The sequence below is a fragment of the Canis lupus genome, chromosome 30 (genome assembly GCF_003254725.2).
Source record: "Canis lupus dingo isolate Sandy chromosome 30, ASM325472v2, whole genome shotgun sequence".
In the NCBI taxonomy this organism is placed as follows: Eukaryota; Metazoa; Chordata; class Mammalia; order Carnivora; family Canidae; genus Canis; species Canis lupus.
The window spans coordinates 17,874,735-17,886,900 of record NC_064272.1 but is presented as its reverse complement, the minus strand read 5'-3'; positions in this window follow the sequence as shown (position 1 = coordinate 17,886,900).

The following is a 12,166-nucleotide window of genomic DNA, read 5'->3' as shown; positions in this document are numbered from 1 at the left end:
CTGCAACTCCACCCAGATACCTTCTACATCTCACTTGGGCTCCAAAGCCCCAAGATGGACCACCAGGATAAGGAAGCCTACATGGTCACCTTCCTTTCCCTAATCTGACTCTCAGACCTGTGCCAGATGGCCTTCCTTCATGGATGCCCCTCTCACCCACCTGGATTTCTATACTCACACTAACTCCACTCCCCTTCCCTGTCCCTTGAGCTTCAACACCTGGCACCAGGCTGCCCCTCTACAGGGACTCTGTTCTCACTCTGCTCATCATATTACATTGGTATCCCCCTTCTTATGGGGACACCCTCCTCCATCCCAATTAGTTTACCCTCTATGCAGATGCCTTTCTCACCCTTCTTGAGTTCTGACACTAGCACCAGGCTGACCTCTTACCTAGATGCCCTCCTTTCACCTCTTGACCACCATGACTCCACACCCCTACCAAAGACATCCTCCTTTCTTGGACTGTGTAATGACTTTTGGACTCATTTGTGCAGGAAGAAGGATGAGAGTGGAAAAATGGAGGAAGAGGCAGCAGAACATTAGTTCACCTTTTAATTTTTAATAATGTAATTTTTCTGAGATTCACTTCCATTTTCATTTTTGGATAGATCTATTTCTGTCATCATGTCAGTTAAATTTATATTTGCCAGGAGACCCAAAGCTGCCTGCTTAGGTCATTCCTTATCTATGACAATTACCATCTCCTCTTCCAGAAACATTATGGCTCACTCAGGCCAATACATAACTGAAAATCCCCCTCTCTCATCATTCTTTTCAGTGAGGTTTTCAGGATAAGACATAAATATAGGCATGCTTATTTGGAGGAAGGGCATCTTGCTTCCATACTATCAACTTCTCCTCCTTGTTTCCTTTCCTCCTCTTCCTAACAATATTCTGTTAATTCTGTCAGGGTCATTTAAATGGAACCTCAGTTGTTTTAACTTTCTGCTAGCCTTTTTCTCATAGGAAGGTACTTTAAATGTCTTAAAGCTCTATGTACCCCAGATCCCAGTAAGAATGGATTATTCACTCCTCTTCAATGTGTCCCAAGCTGTTCTACCTGTGTGCCTTTATTCATGCTGGCACCTCTGCCCAGTCCAACCTCTCATTGCTTCTCCAAAGGTCAAAGCCCTACATCCTGCAAAGTATACTTCACATGCTACCTCCCATCAAAGCCTTTGCCAATATCCCCAATTCAGGAACCACACACACACAGAACTTTGTATGCAACTGTGATAAATATTCTTTTCTGACATATTCTAATTATCATTCTTAGGAAACCAGAAACTAGTTCCCTAGGTACAGGTACCATTAATTTTTCATATCTACTCCATGAAGGACTTGCATATAGTAGAGGCCCTATACATGTTTAATTGAAACATAATAAAGGCTTATCTACTTTATATCATTTCTTCTTTGCATAGTTCAGTCTTCAAAACAGTTAAACTTTCTAGTAGTCTTCTCTGGCATAAGAACCTAAATTTTTGACCTTATAGAAGAGAAAGATGCTTACTTTTATCATCTAAAGGACAAGAAAATGAAGATGTTTGTCTTCTTTCCCAGTGTGATGCACTAGGTTGCATTAATGTATCAAGAGATAAAATCTACTCTCAAAGTAAATTCATATTTGCTTATGGACACCTGTATTTTTATCCTGCTCAAATGGCATTCTAAGTTTTGAAGTTTTTTTTTTCCTTTGGAGGTGAAAGCAGAGTTTGTTGAGAACAGATATAGATGGAGTGTTCAGGAGACTTGGAAAGGAAAAAAAGGAGAATGAGTCTCCAGTTTTGAAGCTGTTAAATATTGACATTGTCTTTAGAACATATGCATTTACTTTGCATAGTGAATAAAATCATATTTTCATCTGCAGAGAGATGGCCCCAATTCCTCACTCCCCATAGGAATTATGTAACTACAGGAGGAGACCGACCTGCTTCTTTTGTGTTGGTCTTAGCCTGGATTCTCATAATCTGTCCCAAAGTAGGGCATTATCAAAAATCTAGGCTGCTTTGTCATTTTTTTTTTCTATTTAACTGTTTACTTCAAGGGCAATCATTGGATTGTAAACACTTAGACTTAGAGGTGTCTTCTAACTCCTTTGTATTATTTTGTGTATGATAATAGCACGCTATAGACGTGCAATGAATAATTTTGCCAAATTACTCTCAGAGTGCTTTGCTTCCTTAAGCTATCACTACTGATCTTACTGTGTTCAATAGCCAAAAATATGAACTTCTGTTGTTTTTCTCCTCATGTTTGATCCTACTGGTTTTAGACCTCTCTTCATCCCTAGTGGTCTGATAGACATGGCACCAAGGTTTCAGAGTTGGCAGTTTGAAGAATTTTAGACTTCTCTTTTTATATTATGGCACAAAATAGTAAGAGTTGGGTGAAAAAAAAAGGGTTGGGTTCCACGAAGAGCTTTCCTGTATACTAATAGAACTCCTGAGGGATGCCTGGGTGGCTCAGCGGTTGAGCGTCTGCCTTTGGCTCCGGGCATGATCCTCGGATCCAGGATCCAGTCGCATTAGGCTCCCTGCGGGGAGCCTGCTTCTCCCTCTGCCTCTCTCTGTGTGTCTCTGCCTCTCTCTGTGTGTCTCTGCCTCTCTCTGTGTGTCTTTCATGAATAAATAAATAAATCTTAAAAAAAATAAAATAAAGAACTCCTTCTGATAGATACCTGTGGTAGGCTGAATCATGGCTCCCCAGAAGACATCTTCGCCCTAATCCCTGGACTCTGTGAACGTTACATTGTATGGCAAAAAAAAAAAAAAAAAAAAGTTTGTAGATGTGATTAAAGATTTTGAGATGAAGAGATTATTCTGGATTATCTGGTGGATCTTACATGCAATTACATGTATCCTTTGAATAGGAAGACAGAAGGAGATTTGACACACAGAAGAAGAGAAGATACTATGACCATAGAGGTAGAGATTGGAGTGACAGGATCACAAGCCAAGGAGTGCTGGCACCCATTAGAAACTGAAAGAGGTAAGAAACAGGTTGTCCCTATAGTTTCTGGAGGGAGAACAGCCCTGCTGACACATTTATTCAAGCCAGTGAAACTGATGAACTTCTGGCCTCCCAAAACATAAAAGAATAAATGCTGTTTATTAAACCACCAAGCTTGTGATAATTTGTTACAGCAGCCACAGGAAGCTAATACTTATAGACTTTGTGGGAGAAGGACATAAAGAATAAACATAAACTCCATCCTTTAGTGTCTATAAATTAAATCAAAAATAGTTTGCAAAATATATGACCCAGTGGGTGGTAAAATGCAGAGATAAATGCCAAAGTCAGGAAGTACTGTAGAAATTCAGAAAAATGAGGAATTTTTAGTGAGGAGTTAGAATAGATTAGTTGGGTTTTACTGTATAGGTAGATTTTTTTAAAAAGATTGTATTTATTCATGAGAGACACAGAGAGAGAGAGAGACAGAGACATAGGCAGAGGGAGAAGAAGGCTGCCTGCAAGGAGCCTGATGCAGGACTCGATCCCAGGACCCTAGGATCACGACCTGAGCCAAAGGCAGATGCTTAACCACCGAGCCATCCAGGTGCCCCATCCATAGGTAGATTTCTTTTTAAGATTTTTTATTTATTTATTCATAGAGACACAGAGAGAGAGAGGCAGAGACACAGCAGAGGGAGAAGCAGGCACCAGGCAGAGAGCCTGATATGGGACTCGATCCCGGGTCTCCAGGATCAAGCCCTGGGCCACAGGCGGCACTAAACCGCTGCGCCACTGGGGCTGCCCTGCATAGGTAGATTTTGAAGGTAGGCACGCTTGGACTAAAGGAGAGGAGTTTAGATTTCATCCTCTGGGCAATGAGAATTCAGTAACAAATTCCCTCTTCGTTTTATTTATTTATTTATTTATTTTTATTTATTTTTTGCAGTAGAAAAGTAATCTAGGTTTTTCTTAAAACATTTCAGAGACATAAAAACTAGAATGTAAAATTCCCCTATAATTCCAGTATTCCCAGAGAAAAGCTTTGCTAATAACTTGGTATATATTCTTCCAGAATTTTTCTGTGTATATAGTAGTATGTTTATATAATTATTACACAAATGGGATCATGTTGTAAATATTATTTTGCAACCTGCCATTAAAGACTTTTCAGCAAAATAAAAAGGAAGACTATATTTTAAGATGATTAGTCTTTTGGCAACATGTTCATAGATCTCTCTAATCTGTCCTAATTACAGTATGGACTGTACTGAGCAGAGAGATGGAAACAAAGAGAAAGAGTAGCTAATGTTGTTACAATAATCTGGGAAAAAATTAGGGTAGGGTCTATTGCAATAACTGATAAAGTAAGGGATTGGGAGATTTTTCTAGTATGAGTCAGGAAATACATATATGTAGTTCAAGATCTTGGGCCATAAAAATAAAAACTAATTTTTCCTTTTACCTTTGAGAGAGAGGAAAAACAGGAAAGATTCCACTTACCCACATTTGAAGATAGTCACGTGCTCTGATCATAGTAATAGTAATCCTAAAGGGAAGAATTGCTTTCTAAGCAGTGACAGCAGGGGTAAGTATTTTTATATACAGTTATGTCTTTTCTGATTATGAAAGCATTACATATTTCTAAAAGCATTTGTAGAAAACAAGGGAAATATTGAAAAGTAAAACAAAACCCAAAATCCTCCACGGGAGCCTGGGTGGCTTAGTTGATTAAGCATCTGCCCTCTGCTCAGGTCATGATCCCAGAGTCCCAGTATTGAGCCTTGCCTATGGCTTCCCTGATCAGTGGGGAGCCTGCTTCTCCCTCTCTCTGCCATTCTCCCTGCTTGTGCATGCTTGCTCTCTCTCTGTCAAATAAATGAGTTAAAAATAAAAAGCACAAAACAAAATCACCCAGAATTCCATCACTCAACCATAACCACCATGTGATTTTTGGCTTATTTCCTTTCAGACATTTTCTTGTGTAAAGGAACATACATATATATTTTTCCAATGAAATAGAGATAATACAAGATGCTGCTGTGTAACATATAATTTTTACTTGATAATGTGTCATAAGCGTTTTCCCATGTATATAAATATGTGTGTGTATATATATAAATCTATATACACTATGATTTTATATATATATATAAAATTTTTTTTAAGTAGGCTCCAACACAGGGCTTGAAATCATAACCCTGAGCTCAAGACCTGAACCGAGCTCTAGAATCCGATGCTTAACTGGTTGAGCCACCTAGGCATTCCTAAATATTCTTTTAAAAATCTTTGTTTTTCCAAATTGTCATTTTGTTGTTGGTTGCAATAGTACATTTTCATTGTAAAAAATGCAAACAAGGGACACCTGGGTGGCTCAGCAGTTAAGTGTCTGTCCTTGGCTCAGGGCGTAATCCTGGAATCTCAGGATCGAGTCCCACATTGGGCTCCCTGCATGGAGCCTGCTTCTCCCTCTGCCTGTGTCTCGGCCTTTCTCTCTGTGTCTTTCATGAATAAATAAATAAAATATTTTTAATGCAAACAAATATAGAAGTAGTTAAGGTAGAATATTGAACACTTTCTCATAATGTCACCTCCAAAGGTATAGAGATATGCTGGAACAGGCTCACATAGACTCATTGAGCTAATTGTGTACATCTCTTCCCAGATCTATGTTGCATTACTATAGCTTGAAATCAGCCATTGCAAGAGTATTTACACAATGGAAATTGGCAAACATCATTTATCAAGGCTTTATATTCTGGAGAGCTGGATGTTACTTTTACCATTATATGATGATGTATATCTTCCTAAACATTTTGTATATAAATGTTTGTTTATATAAACATAGAAAATATTCAATTTTCTCTTTCCCCCAGCTTTATTGAGATATAATTGACATGTAACATTGTGTAGATTTAAGGTATACAATGTAATAATTGATATGTGTATATATTGCAAAATGATTACAATAGTAAGGTTAGTTAACACATCACCTCAAATAGTTACAATTTGTGTGTGTGTGTGTGTGTGTGTGTGGTGAGAATACTTAATATTTATTCTCTTAGCAGCTTTCAAATATACAATTCAGTATGTTTTTTAAAGATTTTATTTTTAGGGCAGCCCTGGTGGCCAGCGATTTAGCGCCACCTTAGGCCCGGGGTGTGATCCTGGAGACCCGGGATTGAGTCCCACGTCGGGCTCCCTGCATGGAGCCTGCTTCTCCCTCTGCCTGTGTCTCTGCCTCTCTCTCTCTCTCTGTGTCGGTCATGAATAAATAAATAAAATATTTAAAAAAAAGATTTTATTTTTAGGGTGCCTGGATGGCTCAGTTGGTTGTGTCAGTCTTCAGCTCTGGTCACCGTCTTGAGGTCTTGGGATCAAAACCTCACATCATGCTCCCCACTCAGCAGGGAGTCTGCTTTCCCTCTGGCCCTCCTTACACTGGTGCTCGCTCACTCTCTCTATGAAATAAATAAAATCATTTTCAAAAAATAATCTTTAAAAAGTAATCTCTGCATTCAGTGTTGGGCTTGAACTCACAACCTCAAGATCAAGAGTTATAATCTCTATCAACTGAGTCTGCAAGCTACCCCTACAATTCAATATTTTAAACTATAGTCACCATGCTGTATATTACATCCCCAGGACTTACTCATCTTATAACTGGAAATGTGTATCTTTTGACCCAGTTCACCTATTCCCCTCCCCTCACCCCCTTCCCAGACTCTGGCAGCCATCAGTCTGCTCTGTTTCTGAGTTCCTTTTTTGTTTTGTTTTGTTTTGTTTTTTGTTTGTTTTTTTAGATTCCACACATAAAGAAGGTCATATAGTATTTATATTTCTCTGTCTGACTTATTTCAACTTTGTATAATGTCTTTAAGTTTCATCCATGTTGGCCATGACAGGATTCCCTTCTTTTTTACGGCTAAATAATATTCCATTGTATATTTACCAACTTTCTTTATCCATTTATCTGCTGAGGGGCACAGGGTTTTTTTCTACATCTTGGCTATTATAAATATTGCTGCAGTGAATATGGGGGTGCAAATGTCTTTGAAATAACAATTTCATTTCCTTTGGATATATACCCAGAAGTGGAAATGCTGGATCATATACTAGTTCTATTTTTAATTTTTTGAGGAACCCTCATATTGTAAAACACATTTCATTCTCTAACTGGTTTTGGCAATCCAAAAATATATAATGTTCCTCTGTTTAATACACATTCACCTACCTAATCCTTGCTATTTAGTATTTCACTGTATAACTGCATTATAATTTATTTGAACAATCCTTCACTGACGGCTGTTTTGATTGGTTACAATTTCTGGCTATTATAAACAAACTTTCAGTGAATATTTTGTACATATATATTTGGATATCTGTCATTATTTTCTCAGGATAAATATCTAGACATGGAAATGTTGAATCAAAGCATATACCCATTTACAATTTAAATAGGTGGTGCCAAAGTGCTCTTTCAAAAGTTGTCTCATTTTATTACTACCGTCACCAGTATATGACCATGCCCTGAAAAATGTAATTTAAATGGTTGGATAGGATTTCAGTTTGTGAATGTTTGCTAATTTATTTGATCTATTCCCTGCTATGGTGTTTCTAATATTTCTGATTTTTTTTTTAAGATTTTACTTATCGGGATCCCTGGGTGGCGCAGCGGTTTGGCGCCTGCCTTTGGCCCGGGGCACGATCCTGGAGACCCGGGATCGAATCCCACGTCGGGCTCCGGGTGCATGGAGCCTGCTTCTCCCTCTGCCTGTGTCTCTGCCTCTCTCTCTCTCTGTGTGACTGTCATAAATAAAAAAAAAAAAAAAGATTTTACTTATCTATCACGAGAGACATACAGAGAAAGGCAGAGACATAGAGGGAGAAGCAGGCTTTTCACAGGAAATCCGATATAGGACTTGATCCCTGGACCCGGGACGGGACCACGCCCTGAGCCAAGGCAGACGCTCAACTGCTGAGCCACCCAGGTGTCCCTAATATTTCTCATTTCTATAAATAATGCTATAATAAATACCCTATACATCTTCATGCAAATATCTTATTTTCCCAAGATAAAGCTTTTGATATGGAATTACAGAGTCAAAGGTAAGAATATGTTTACAACATTTTGATACATATTATCAGATTCAGGTCAGTATTTGGAACTTAAGAGTTGTTTTTAAGAATAAACTTGCTGCTAAATAATAAAAAAAAATTTTCTAATGACTACGATTGTCTTTGGAAATAAAGTCTTGTGGCCCTCAAATAACCTTTATGCTATTTTCCTTTTAGTTTCTTCTTTAGCACTTAGACCCAGGATTCTATCCTATTCCCCTTCCAAATTTTGTTTCTGTTTTAAATGGCAGATAAAAAGTATGTACATGTGTGTTTGCAAGTTGGAAAATTAAAGGTATGCATACATCAATGTGAATCATTGTTAATCAAAAATGTCACACCCATTTATGGGATTAACTCTGTCATTTCCTTGATGAGTAAGAAAATAAATTGCAGCCAAGGAAATAAAATCTTTACTGGAGTCTAGGAAAATTTCATCTTACAGAGCCCAAGGAAGAAATTGAAATTTTCCAAGAAAGATAATAGTTGCTTTATTCTAATGTATTACTTTATCAGTAGATACATAATAATCAGATACAGAAAGAATTTTCTTGGTGTCTACCAGTCTTAAGAGTACTGCTTTTGTTTTTGTTTTTGTTTTTTTTAATTGGGAAAAGAAGAGAAACCAAAGATATAAGTAAGTTTTATTACAGGAAATGTTTTTATTGTTATCTGAAGTTAGTGTTTTCCAAATCTCTTCTCTCCTTCATGCCACTGTCATTTCCTTGGCCAATTCTTCATTAAGGAAGAGCTAATAAAGTTGTGTGAGTGCCTGTGTGTGCACACGCGCGTGCGCGTGCTGATGAATTTTGCTGATGAATAAGGTCTCTCCAGGGTATACCATCACCATCTTGTGGCCTTTTGCCATATTACCACTAAAGGTTTTACTTTTACTTCCTTTTTTTTTTTTTTTTTTTTAAGATTTTATTTATTTACTCATAAGAGACACACATAAAGAGGCAGAGACAGAAGCAGGCTCCTTTAGGGGAGTCCGATGCCGGACTCAATCCCAGGACCCCAGGATCACACCCTGAGCCTAGGGCAGACGCTCACCACTGAACCACCCAGACGTCCCACCACTAAAGGTTTTAATACCGGAATTCTTTTTGCAATTGCAAATGTGAAATACAGTGTATCTCCTTTTGGTAATCCTTCTGTGGATTAGATAAAATATGCCCAGGGCCAGATACAGCCCGCATGCCAGGAGTTCCCACCCTGCAGTGAGATGGTATCTCTGCACTTGTGCTGTGTTCTCACCTGATTCTAAAACAACCAATTGAATAAGGAAATCTAGTGAGATTTTTATCAGAGTAGCTTTACTGGAAAGTGACATTTTCAGTTCTGTTTTAGGTTTGAGCTGAATCTGTTCCAGTGGTTCCTTTTGATTTGTGAAAATATTGGTTGGCAGGGCAGGTTGTAAGCCTAACTTGTCTTTCTATTTGTTTATAATGTTATAATGCTGAGAATGCCTTCTTACTTTTGTTTCAATAGTCCTCCACTTTAGTACTATTTTATTATGTTCTTTAAAAAAGAGTGGGGTTTTTTTTCCATGCCCTTTCTTGTGGATGGTTCCTCTTTCCCTTTGTCTCTTTAATCTATTTCTTCTTTTCTTTCCTTCCTTATGCTTCTCATTTTGCTTCTTTGCTATCCTTGCTGCATATCACTTTACTTCCTTGGCTTCCTCTGCTAACACCCACCAGCACAGCGCCCCGCCTCCCCTCTCTGTGTCCTTTCTTTGTTCCTTCTAATTCCTTCTCCCAATCAGTAGTTGTTGTTCTGGCTCTTCTAGTGTCGAGTGCACCAACCTCATGTACTCGCTGCACAGGTCTTTCAAGGACATAGCTCCCTGGTAACCCTGAAGCTTCAGGGAGAAACCTAAATCCTACCTATTCAAGGAAGCCACTCTCTAAACCTAACCTTAGATTCAAGAGGAAATATTTCAAAAGGACAACCTTTGCTTCAGTCCTGAGAAGTGCTTCATTATCTGACTCATTACTTTTCTTCTGTTCTTTTTTTTTTTTTTTTTTCTTGACATAAGTGCAAATTTTCATAGGAAGTGCACGGGAACATTTTCCAAGCTCATATTTGCTGTGCAAACTCTCATTTGCATAGGGAACAATCACTGACTAGTGCTTTGGAGATGATACTTGAATCTTATAAAAGTGAGTTAGATTAATGATGCTGAGAGGAAAGAGATTTGGGAAAAGGGCTATCATTTTGGAAAACAGCTTACATTTTGTTGTTGTTTTGTTTTGTGTTTTATAAATTTGTTTTTTATTGGTGTTCAATTTGCCAACATATAGAATAATACCCAGTGCTCATCCCATCAAGTGCCTCCCTCAGTGCCCGTCACCCATTCACCCCCATCCTCCCCTCCTTCCACCACTCCTAGTTCGTTTCCCACAGTTAGGAGTCTCTCATGTTCTGTCTCCCTTTCTGATATTTCCCACTCATTTTTTCTCCTTTCCCCTTTATTCCCTTTCACTATTTTTTATATTCCCCAAATGAATGAGACCATATAATGTTTGCCCTTCTCCGATTGACTTATTTCACTCAGCATAATACCCTCCAGTTCCATCCACGTTGAAGCAAATGGTGGGTATTTGTTGTTTCTAATGGCTGAGTAATATTCCATTGTATACATAGACCACATCTTCTTTATCCATTCATCTTTCGATGGACACTGAGGCTCCTTCCACAGTTTGGCTATTGTGGACATTGCTGCTATAAACATCGGGGTGCAGGTGTCCCGGCGTTTCATTGCATCTGTATCTTTGGGGTAAATCCCCAGCAGTAACAGCTTACATTTTATTTTGAGATGTATATTTCTGTCTTTTCCTGGTAGCTGGAAAACCATTCCATGAGGTAATTAGCTTTACAATTCAAATAACTTTTTTGTTTGTTTGTTTAAGAGAAGAGGGGCAGAGAAGGAGGGAGAGAGAGAATCTTAAGCAGGTTTCATGCCCAGCACAGAGCCCAGCTTAGGACTTGATCCCACAACCCTGAGATCATGACTTGAGCAGAAATCAAGAGTCAGATGCTCAACCAACTGAGCCACCCAGTCATTCAAAAAACTTTTGCAGCTACAAAAAAGTTAGAGCTTCTATAAAAAATTATTTGAGGCCCACTGTGGATTGTGACAATAACAACAATTGTCATTTATTGTTAGTGGAAGAGTCCAAGATTTACTCATTCTTCAGAATCCAAAGACTTCTATGTTCATAGGATCCTGGATAGCAAAGTAGTAGGAACAATATAGTTGAATAAAGAATGTACTTCCTAAAGAAAGATTTTTCCTCACTTAGTCTAAAACTAATACATGCTTATTATAGAAAATGTAGAACACATAGGAAAGAATGAAATACTCTAGTTTCCTCATTATCTGCTCCAGTGAATGCTATATATACACTATTTTTCCTGTACATATATATGATAAAGCTTAACTTATAAATTAGGCACAGTAAGAGATTAACAAAAAAAACTAATAACTAGCATTACTAGTGACTTCATAGAATTCAAATATGAAGTTTTGTTTTGTGCTCTTTCATTATTTATCACAATAATTTTTTTCCTGCAGGATGACTATTTGTAATCTTTAGTTCATTTACTCATTTTGCTGTTTTGGTTTCTGATCTGTTCATGTTCATTAACATAGAATTTTGTGTGATTGTGGAGCTTCTAATACAACTTTCACTCTTCTGACAACAATAAAAAATGTTAGTACGAAAAAATAGGACAATTATAACAATGTACTGTAATAAAAATTATGTGAATATGGTCTCTGAAAATATCTTATTTTGGACTCATTCTTCTTCTGGTGATGATGTTTGATGATACAATGCCTACGTGATGAGTTGGAGTGAAGTGAATGACGTAGGCTTTGTGATATATGTTAGGCTATCACTGACCTTCTGAGGACTGTCAGAAGGGGTATTGTCTACTTTCAGATGGCATTGTCTGTGAGTACCTGAAACCTTGGGGGGTGAAAGCAAGAATAAGGCAAGATTACTGTAAAATAAAATCTGAGCATCCAGAGTTAACTAAGCAGTACTGATATATTGGTATCTATCTTCTTACTGTTTTTAAATTGAAT